Below are 10,614 nucleotides of genomic sequence, written 5' to 3' on the forward strand. Positions count from 1 at the left end.
TTACATTACTAATCCTCCTTTCCCTTTGTTTTCTTATTTTTTGTACTGTAAAATTTTTCATATCCAGATCCCTTTGCCTGTATTTCTCTTCAAATATCTTTGGTGCTGCTCTTTTTGTATTGATTAATTTTGCTTTCTCCTTTGCATAAATATTGCACCATATTAAATCTCGTTTTTTTTCCCATGTCCATATTTCTTCTTCATATGTCTCCTGCTCCTCTGACTTCTCATTACTTGGGGGACTCATTTGTTCCATCATGTTGTAATATAACCTGTGTTAGACTTTTACACTTTGCAGGTATTCCATAACTTCTGCTTCTATTTGTTTAACTTCTACTTTATTAATCTTCTCTTCTACTTTCCCCCTTTTTAATATTATTTTTTGTATTGTAAAATTTTCCATATTATGATGACTTTGTCTGTATTTCTGTTCAAACAGCTTTGAAGCTGCTTGCTTTGTATTGATTAATTTGGCTCTCTCCTTTTTGTAAATATTGCACCATATTAGATCTCTCTCTCATGTCTGTATTTCTTTTTATACCTTTCAAAAATCTCTAAATTCTGTTCTTTATATTTTTGCACTTCTTTTTTCAAATGGCCCAAGGTTTCTTGGTCTATATAATGTTTTTCATGGATCTGTTGTATTAATAAACACAAATTTGCATTTGAAATGTTGACATTTTTCCTTGTGTAAGTATTTTTCTTTCCTCTAATTTCTCTCCTAATCTTTTTGTATATCTTCTGTCTGGAAATTCTGGGCTTCTTGCATTATAGTAACAATGCAGAATTTCTTTATCCTTAGTAGTCCACACTATCATCTTTATGGCTCTTCTATGGCCTGTCAGTTTTTGTGATTTTTGTGGACTACTGCTTACTTCTACAACAGAAGGGCCATCTCCTCCTGAGCCTGGCCTAACCCCATTGGAGGAATGTTTCTATGTCTTGAGGATTCACACTATCATTTTTCCAGTCATAGCACCAGTGCTCCTACCAGGGTTGGGCATTTTTTTTATCCTGGGACTTGTGCACCAAGCCATCATTTTTATTTTTAACCTAGCTCTGTCCATGACATATGCTATATAAAATGCAGTCTATATATCAGCATCTCCTTGGTGAGATTTTGTAAAAAACAGGGTCCACCTCATGAAGGTACTCACCAAGAATTGAGGATGAATTCGGTTCCAGCAATCCTACTCTCCTTTGCTGGCTAATTTTATCATCTCTCCATTTGGAAACCTGGAGTTGCTAATAAAATGGCAAATTTTAATACAAAGAATTTGTAAGGTGGTAATGTTTATTTGGTAATACAATTGCTAATAGAAGTGCTCCATATCAAAGGATGATGCATGGATGCATGTGTCCACCTTGCCTTAATCTAAAAGATAAAAGATCTGGAGAGGTTTCAGCTATTGTACCAGAGCCAGCCACCAGCAATATTGCTTAAAAGAATAGTCTGAGGTGAGCCAAAATGTTCAGGCAGCATTAGCTTGTGAGTATAAATCATTATAGACTAGACCAATCCCAAACTAATAATAACCAGCCAAGTCTACAGTTAGCTTCAAAGGCAGTTAAAAGCAAATGAAATATATATATTTTTGTGCTGCACCATTGCTGTTTTTAAAGTGATACCAGCAACTGCAGCTCCAGTGTGTGTGTGTGTGTGTGTGTGTGTGTGTGTGTGTGTGTGTGTGTGTGTGTGTGTGTGTGCGTGTGTGTGTGTGTGTGTGTGTGTGTGTGTGTGTGTGTGTGTGTGTGTGTGTGTGTGTGCGTGTGTACGTGCGTGTGCATGTGGCGTGTGCGTGTGTGTGTGTGTATGCATGTGTGTTGTTTGGTGGGAGTGATTCTATTGCCATTTTTTATTTCCAAAATATTTGAAAGTATTGAAGATCATTCATATACCATAAGCCTGTTATCCTGTCTTTTCAAAAGGCATAATGATGGGAAGTCAGTGTTCAAAACTATATTGAAGTGAATTGTCAGGCAGGCTGGTAAAATATTCCATATTTCCATTGTGGAAATGATGATATTTATATACCATGGGTTTTGGTTCTTGGAAATGAGTGTTAAAAGACTACAATCTGAACAAAAATAGATATGGTACTCTCAGATAAAGATGAACTGGTATTGAAGAGATACATTACATCCAGAAATATGGATATTGCATTAAATCAGAAGAGACGCTCATACCTCTCAACTGTCCAGATTTTCTCAGAATGCCCAGATTTTTGCCTCATATTTGACATACATTTGAGTTTGAGACTTTATATCCTTTGGAAAATGCATGCTAACACAAATCCTGTTATTCTATTAACTTTCTAGTTTATAAGAGCAATATTTAAAATATGTTCCTATTTTTGGGCCTTGGTCTCATCATTAATTTTAGGCCTTGGCCAGTTTTCTTACGCTAAGAGGATAGGAAGTATAGCTATGCTTGATTGTTAAACTAGAGTATTAATGCTACTATTAGAATTAAACATAGTGGTTGTAGTGGTATCTTATTTAAGCAATATTTCATTTATGTAGAAACAGTCTTAGGGTAAATTAAGTCACATACATTATTTTTCAATTTTATTATAATACCAGCTTTTTTTCATATGTTGTTATTTTTCTTTTCACCCATAGTTAACCTTGAGGATTCCTCTTTACATTTAAATGTAGAGTATGTGTGAAAGTTTTATACATGGTGTCTTAATAGCGCAGCCTTAGTTGTTGTTCCATTTCTTCTGTAGTCTAAAAATTTGCAGTATTAAAATATGGAGATATTGTTTTCATATTTTAAGAAAATATTGCCATGGTAATTTTGTTTCAGTTGCAGTGTAACCTTGGTTAACAAAATAACCTGGTTGTGGAACCATTGGTTTGGTCTGATAAATGAGAGGTTCAGTTTACTGAATAAGTTGTACTCACAGCTGGTGTACAGGGCAGTTCAACATTTTTACTACATTACAGTGTTGTCAAAATATCTGCAAGTATTGTTTGATCACTATTAAACATTAGTTAGTGATCTAGTATGGCAAGAGTGAAAATCAAACAATGTATTTGCTAAAATCAATATAATGGTAGTGTTGTTATGGCTTCTGGGTCTGTGTGTCTTGGTGTGAGGGATGCAGTGTATTTAAGAGTAATAAGTTGGCCATAATGTCTCTATTTGGTGGTCTGGCAGGAACTGGATACATGTGAAAGTAAGCGAAAATTGGCTGTCCCTGCAAATGGTCTATTGTGATCAGTGTACAGCCCTGGTAAACAAACCAAACTAAATAAATAAATATTGGCATAATTAGTAGTTTTTCTATTTCACAGTGCCCTGTTCTGGATGACGTCTTGGCTGTGGTTTCTTCTGTGTGGAACTGGCATGCCATTTAGGTGAACTGGCATTCCTCCAGTTTGCTTTTTGGTAACCATACAGTGGATGTGTGTGTCTTTGTGTGTGTGTGTGTGTGTGTGTGTGTGTGTGTGTGTGTGTGTGTGTGTGTGTGTGTGTGTGTGTGTGTGTGTGTGTGTGTGTATATGAGAGTGTATGTGTATGTGTATAAATACTTGATTCCTCCATCCCATAGTCATTATAGTGTAAAGGAAGGAATCAATTGCAGTTAACTGGAGTGTCATCATATGAGCCCTATTCTTTGGGTATGATCCTTGGTTTCCTTGTTTTGTTGACTGCTGACAGTCTATTATTTGGCTGTGAATAAACTGGACAGCATGAAGTCCATGAGCTTAATGAGTACATTTTTAATTTAGTTTGTTATTATGCATGCATATGGGTGTGAAATACACTACTTTGAAATACAACTGCTTGTCAGGTACTTAATGCAGATAAGTAAGGCTATGAGCTGCTTCTAGAGTACAGGGTTTAATTCTCTCAGACTTTGCTTCTCTGCTGTTTGACTTGGACCAAGTCACTTTACCAAACAGTGGGCACTTGAATCCAGAGGGCTGTCCCAAGGTATTAACAAATGTGGTACACATTTGCATTTTGAATTCTTGTACCCTTGAGATAGCTATTAATTAGTCCTTCACTATGTGCTATTGGACTATAAATCCCAACAAGTCGCTTCCAGTTAAATTTATTGCTAGATGCATTTTCAATAAATGTGAGTTTCAACAGAAGAGAATTTTACTTTTGATCATGCTAAGTCTGTTTTCAGGGTGAGACTTTTGTTTAGATTAGCAAATGTCTGCCAGTAGTTTTGTTGTAAAATTTGAAGTAATAGTTTTAAATGAAATCCAAATCTCTGTAATCATAAAATTAAAAAAAAAAAAATAGTATGCACATCGACAGGTTTGAACAATGTTTTACAGTAACTGGGGAGAGAGACAGCCAAATAATGGAATACTGGTATGGCAGCAATGGTGGTGGTGGGGGGTCTGGTTCATTATCCAGCGAAAGGCCTCATTTGACCATGATAAAACTTTGGTCATTACTATTGCCTGTAGGCATAGTACTAGTAGTATATATTCTGACTGTTGTCAAGTACTGAAACAAAACACAAATTTCCCACTTTCTGTCTCTAATGCATTTCATGGTATGGTGTTCGGTATGTTTCTTTCCTCTTGTTAACTCTTCTGCTAGGTAAATGGCTTTACAGATCAAAACTGCACTGTGTACATATTGAAAATCCCCCTCAGTGTAATCATGCAGCAATGTTTTTGCAGCATTCTTTGGTTCAGTTAATTGCATATTCAATTTCTCCTGTGTGTACTCTCTTAAGATGCCTTGGTGATGGGGCACCACTATGGCACGTATGATCTACGGTATGTTTACTCTATGATATATTGAGATTCAGTAAGGTTCCGACATCAGTTTGCCACATTATATATAGATTCTAAGTGACAGCTGGATTACTTTTAGCATGTGCTCACCGGTGTGTATTCAAGCAGCTGCAGCGTCAGTATCTGACGCACACATGTATGTCTGTACCTGATAGTCTCAGTGTGTAGCTCTGCAATGTGCCTTGTAGCACTGAAAAAATGCTTAGCTAAAATCTGTATCAGTCTTTCTCATATAGTAGTCACAACCTACCTACAAGGTCGTCTGTATTTTCCAGGTAGACCTTAGTGAGTCACTGTTTTTTTATTTTTTACTGGTGCAAACTGAATATAGACCAGTGTAGTTGTGTTTACAACTGCTCAACATAAGCAGAATACTGAGTCAATGTGGACTAGATATAAATGAGGAAGAAATCAAAAAGTGAGTATGAACACAGAGGTACTTAAAACAAAACTAGCTCAAGGAACCACACAGAACACTTTATTGAAAACAGCAATAAGTGGTTCCTTGAGGTTGTTTTCAATAGCAGTGTTTTGTGCGGTTCCTTAAGAGTTGTTTTTAATAAAAGTGTTCTGTGTGGTTCCGTGAGAGTTGTTTTCAGTAAAAGTGTTCTGTATGGTTCTTAGAGAGTTGTTTTCAATAAAAGTGTTCTGTGTGGTTCCTTGAGCTGGTTTTGTTTTAAGTTTCTCTATTTGCATCTGGCTTGGTTTTACCCACTTGAGCTTTTTTTTTTTTGTGAATGAACAGAGAGGTAAATAGAAAATAGCCAAGCAGTGCAAAATAAGTAAGGCACTCAGTGGGCAACAAATATGCAACATGAGGTAACAGAAAACCTGCGACTAGAGTACAAAAAGCTGTGACAAACTAATAGCAACTGCATAATGTTTGTAGCAAACAGTATTGAATCTTAAAATTCTGAATCACAGAATTCCAGTACCAAACAGGGAATTGCATTGCAAATGACTTTTTGACATACATTTATGTGTGGCATTCTTTGCTTTTCCATGAAGAAAGATTCACTCTCTCCTTCACATCCTAACTAATGGTGCAGACCTCTGGGGTCACTGCAATTTGGAGGTTAAAAAAAGAACTCTATGTTTGAACATTTACTCCCAGAGATCCAGCGTTCAGAATTCAAAGTACAAATAACGAGCAAAATTTCCAAACATGATGAAGTAAATTAATTTGTAATAAGATGATTAATAGTTGAGTAAGAGTCCAGAAAGGCAAATACATAAGGACATTCAAAAAATATGCACAAAACATGTTAAAAAACATAAAAAAATAAAAGATTAGATTCTTTATTGAGAATGTAACAAAAAAACTTCATCAGTCATGACATTCCATTTCGTTCTCTACTTTAACTTTTACAAAATAGTCACTTGACTTCAACCTAGCCAATCATACAACATCACTCAATAATGCATTGGTTTTAACTATAAAAATCCCACTAAATTAATGCTGTGTTATAACCCTGGAAATCTAAAAGAATTGACGGTAAACTGCCAAATTAATTTATGTCAATCCAGCACTTCCACATCTCACTTCCTTAAATCCACTGTAATCTTTTCAAAAATGGAAAATAAAAAATCTTTTAAACCCCATACATGTTTTGCTATGTTTTCCCAAGGAATTTTGCTGTTACCTTTTTTATTGCCATAACAGGTCCATTGACTCTGTTCTTCAAGGTCCTACATGTCTTTCCATTATGGAAGACATCACATGATTGCCACTGAACATAGTACACCTGTCTCTCCACCCAAACTTCCTTCTAGTTTACAGATGTTGAATGTAAGGCCTGTTGGAAACAACCCCGCATTGTGCACAACCAAAACAAGATTAGGTTCCAGTCATTTTTAAATGCTCCTCCTATTTCTTGAAGAACTATCCATTTATAACATACTTTTAAGATACTTATTCCTTTTATCAACAAATTTGGGAACATCAGTTATACTATCTAAAATAACTCTAATATCCAAGTAATTAATTTCAGTACTTTCTATATCTGAGGATATTCCACTCCATAGTTGGACTAACTTGTTGATTCACTCTACTTGTCTTACAGAGGCATGCTGCACTTCTCTGATAATTATTTCAGAAAAAAAAAACATTCCTATAATTCAACCAGGTATCCTTTTTCGCAATACAAGAGAATAATCTTGACTTTTTTTCTAAAATGATTGGGTCTTCACTAGTTAACATGGGCACTCTGACTAGCATTTAACTATACCTTTCTTCATGTGGAGAGGATAAATGCTACTAAAATTGGCTTCCTTACATAAGCTTGAGGAGAAATTGCATAAGTGTCAGTGGCATGTAAAAAAAAAAAGACGATCGACATAACCTGAACACTTTTCTCCAGAGGAAATCATTTTTGCTGGTGCAATTTCTAATTGTGTGCCAGCAATGATTCACTTTTTAGGAAGACTTCTCCCTTCTTTGAGTTGGTACAACTAAAAAGTTGGCATATATAAGTTTGGGGCATGGGGGGGGGGTGTCAAAAAAAAAAAAAAAAGGAGCTTTTCACCCTCTTGGTTTTTAGGCATTTTTTTCATTCGTTTGAAATGTTAACTTTCAGAAACTCTGTGTTTCATAGTAGAACCACTAAAATCTAAATATTCACTGCCACCAACTGGCTTCTTGTATAATTTCATTAATAATCTTCTTTCCACACCTTTATGAACTGTCATGTCCAAGTAATTAATTTCAGTACTTCCTATATCTAATTAAAATTTTAAATAAAATGGAACATTATCCAAATAATTAACAAATTCCATTGACAAGTCTTTATTCAATATCCATATTAAAAATATCATCAATAAAATGCAAAAAAAAAAACTTACAGAGATTAAATATAGTTTTCCCATGTTGCTAAAAATATGTTTGCATGCACAGGTGCCATTAATGCTGCCATCGCCACACCAATCACTTGTTAATAAACTTTGTTGCCAAAAACAAAATAGTTATTATCTAAAATAACTCTAAAATAGTACAAATCAAGTCAACATTAATACCCAAACATTTTTTATGTTGATCTGACAATGTCCTAACCTTGTTGATCCCTTCTTCCTCAGACCCTACATTAAATGTAACTAATGAGTGACCCCAGTATCTTCCAATGACATAATCTACTTGCAAAATCAGGTGATCTTTCACTAAATAATCAATATTGTGAATAAAAAGCTGAAGATAATGACAAATGGTCAACCAGCATGGGGCTAATAGCACTGAGAAAAAAAACAAACATTCTCCATTCCTTAATCCATACTGTCTCTGTACCAACAATTTCTGATGTGCAGTGGACTAAGACATTGGTTATGATTAAGATGACATGGGATTGATAAACAGCAATGTGTGCAACTGAGGAGCTGATGAGTGAGGGTTGGAATGAGCTACTAATGCTGGTTTACCCATATTGGAGAGAAAGATGCATCCCATTAGTCCCAGAGTTTTAGCCAATAGCAAGTCACTTGCAGTTGAATCAAAACCCTACCACTGTGCTAATGATATACCTTCTTCTTCAAACCCTTTGCTTCAGAAAGCAGTGAAAAACCTATAAACTATTCAAATGAAGAAAATCTGTATCATTTTTATATATTCACATCAAGTGATAACATGGTTATAATGTACCGTAGAAAAGATCACACGTGTAGAGCTCACCCGTGGCTTTGAAACTCATGAGATAACTTGTTCAACCCTCATATTCCCTATACTAATCATGCTTTCATGTGACTCTACCTTATATTTATAATAGTTATATGCGCCCTCTCACTTATCAGGGTATGTGAGCCAGACATTCTTAGATGTCCATACTTTGATATTTTATATTGTACTGTCATTGCAGGTATGCCTGGGGTGTAATTTGGGCTAACAGTTCATAACAACAGTACCCCCCCAAATAAAGATGAGGTGCAGTCATATGCAATGCTTCCTAGATGGAATATGAAAAGTTTAATTATGTACATTTCATACTTTTTGACCATGCAAAAACTTGCACAATCAGTTTATGTCTCCATATACTAACACTTGTATCTGTGTGAACCTGCTTATTTGTTCTGCCATGGCAAATATATATATATGCATGCCCCTTAATATGCAAAGCACTGTCATGGACTTCACCTGTGTTAATTAGTAAATACTCAACAGCCATGATTCATTACTTCTTGTGTAAACTGCATGGATATTAGTAGTGCTATATAGTGTTTTGTATTTATATATATATATATGTATATATATATATATATATATATATATATATATATATATATATATATATATATATATATATTTTTATATAAGATCACTACGGAATACTGAAATTCCACAATCCCAAAATTATGAATCCCGAGGGCCAGAATCTCGAGATCGCAGAATCTCGAATGTAGTGAATGGGGATTGCTGTACAGTGTGGAATGGGAAGTTTACCATTCACTCCACTGTAGTGCGATCTTGGAGTTGGTATATTTATGTTGCAGGGGGTGTGAGGGGTGTGGGGTGGCTTGCCCCCCTGCATACACGTTAGAATAGTTTGTTGTATATTTTACTTTTTTTTTTTTTTTTTTAAGTTTCAAGATTCCACAGTCTCGAGATTCTGGTCTTCGGGATACAGAGTCTCAGGATTGTGGAATTTCAGTATTCTGTAACTATTCCATATAGATTCCATATATATACATTTACATTTATATATATATATATATATATATATATATATATATATATATATATATATATATAAACTGATAGAGACAGAGAATAAAACAGTGTTACAGTTAAACATCTCTCTCAGTTTTGTCTCACTGTTCAAACTCAAATAAGGTATTAGCTTACTTATAAATTTTCATTTAATTTATTTTTGCTAATGACACAAGCTTTCTACTTATGAAATAGTGTAACTAACATTTGTGTGCTGGGGAGTTAAAGATTAGGATACTCCCAGATTTTTCAGTTGTTTTTCCGAATTTCTAAATAGAAAGTACATTTCTATAAAGTGCTAAGACAGCCTATTTAAATAGACTATACATTTTAATGAAAAATGAGTTTTATTTTTTAATGACACTGCAAATATAAAAAATCCATTTTCATACATAGGTACATTATCTAATTTTCTGTCTTCATTATTTTAGTGGAAAGTACCAAATTGCCACCCATTTCACCAAAAGAAGAAAACCAGTCATTTTTGGAAAACAGAGTTTCACCTGCCTTTGGTGCAACAATTATCATTATTGTGACTGTTATCATATTTGGAAGTGCATATCTATGTTTTCTTAAATACGTCTGCACAGGGTGCTGTAAGTCCACTCAAATCATTCCAGTGAGAAGAAACGATCCAAACAAATCAGAAGAACAAGTATAAAGCATGATTTTAGAAGACTAAGGATGAATGATAATATGGTGGATAACATTAATTCCAAGGTAAGTGGATTTCTGAATATGGTAGACAATTGCAGTAATGTATATACACACCAACAGATGAGAAAATTTTGCTACAGACCAGAAAATATACTGTAATAGAATAAATGGATCTACAATTTACTACTGAGTTGGTATAACATGTTTAAAACACAGGATGGTATTTATAGTCTGGGACTTCATAGGTCCAGAGTGGTTATCCGCTAAGAATGCTGCAATACTTACATGCAAATAAACTCTGAGCAGGTTATTCCCACTAAGGAAAAGCAAATGCATTTGGAAATACATCCCTACTTACAGAAAAAGTGTAAAGTACCTAAAGATAACCATTAAGTATATGTGAAGGGCTACATATAAGCTATAGGGTTTGTATAACTTTGTATGTATTTGGATATTGTGGACAAACACTGTTACATATAGTCACGCTTGAAAGACTT

At 34.7% G+C, this 10,614-nt stretch overlaps 1 long non-coding RNA gene across 1 annotated transcript in view; it reads left to right on the forward strand.

The window, feature by feature from the left end:
* LOC122801703 overlaps positions 1-10,614 on the forward strand; it is a 289,632-nt gene that overhangs the window by 263,965 nt on the left and 15,053 nt on the right. Inside the window, exon 3 of the long non-coding RNA XR_006364787.1 lies at positions 9,892-10,180. This is a non-coding gene — a long non-coding RNA (uncharacterized LOC122801703). The remainder of the gene's footprint in view (positions 1-9,891; positions 10,181-10,614) is intronic.

The sequence above is a fragment of the Protopterus annectens genome, chromosome 5.part0, assembly GCF_019279795.1.
Source record: "Protopterus annectens isolate FY-2018-M chromosome 5.part0, PAN1.0, whole genome shotgun sequence".
NCBI lineage: Eukaryota > Metazoa > Chordata > Ceratodontiformes > Protopteridae > Protopterus > Protopterus annectens.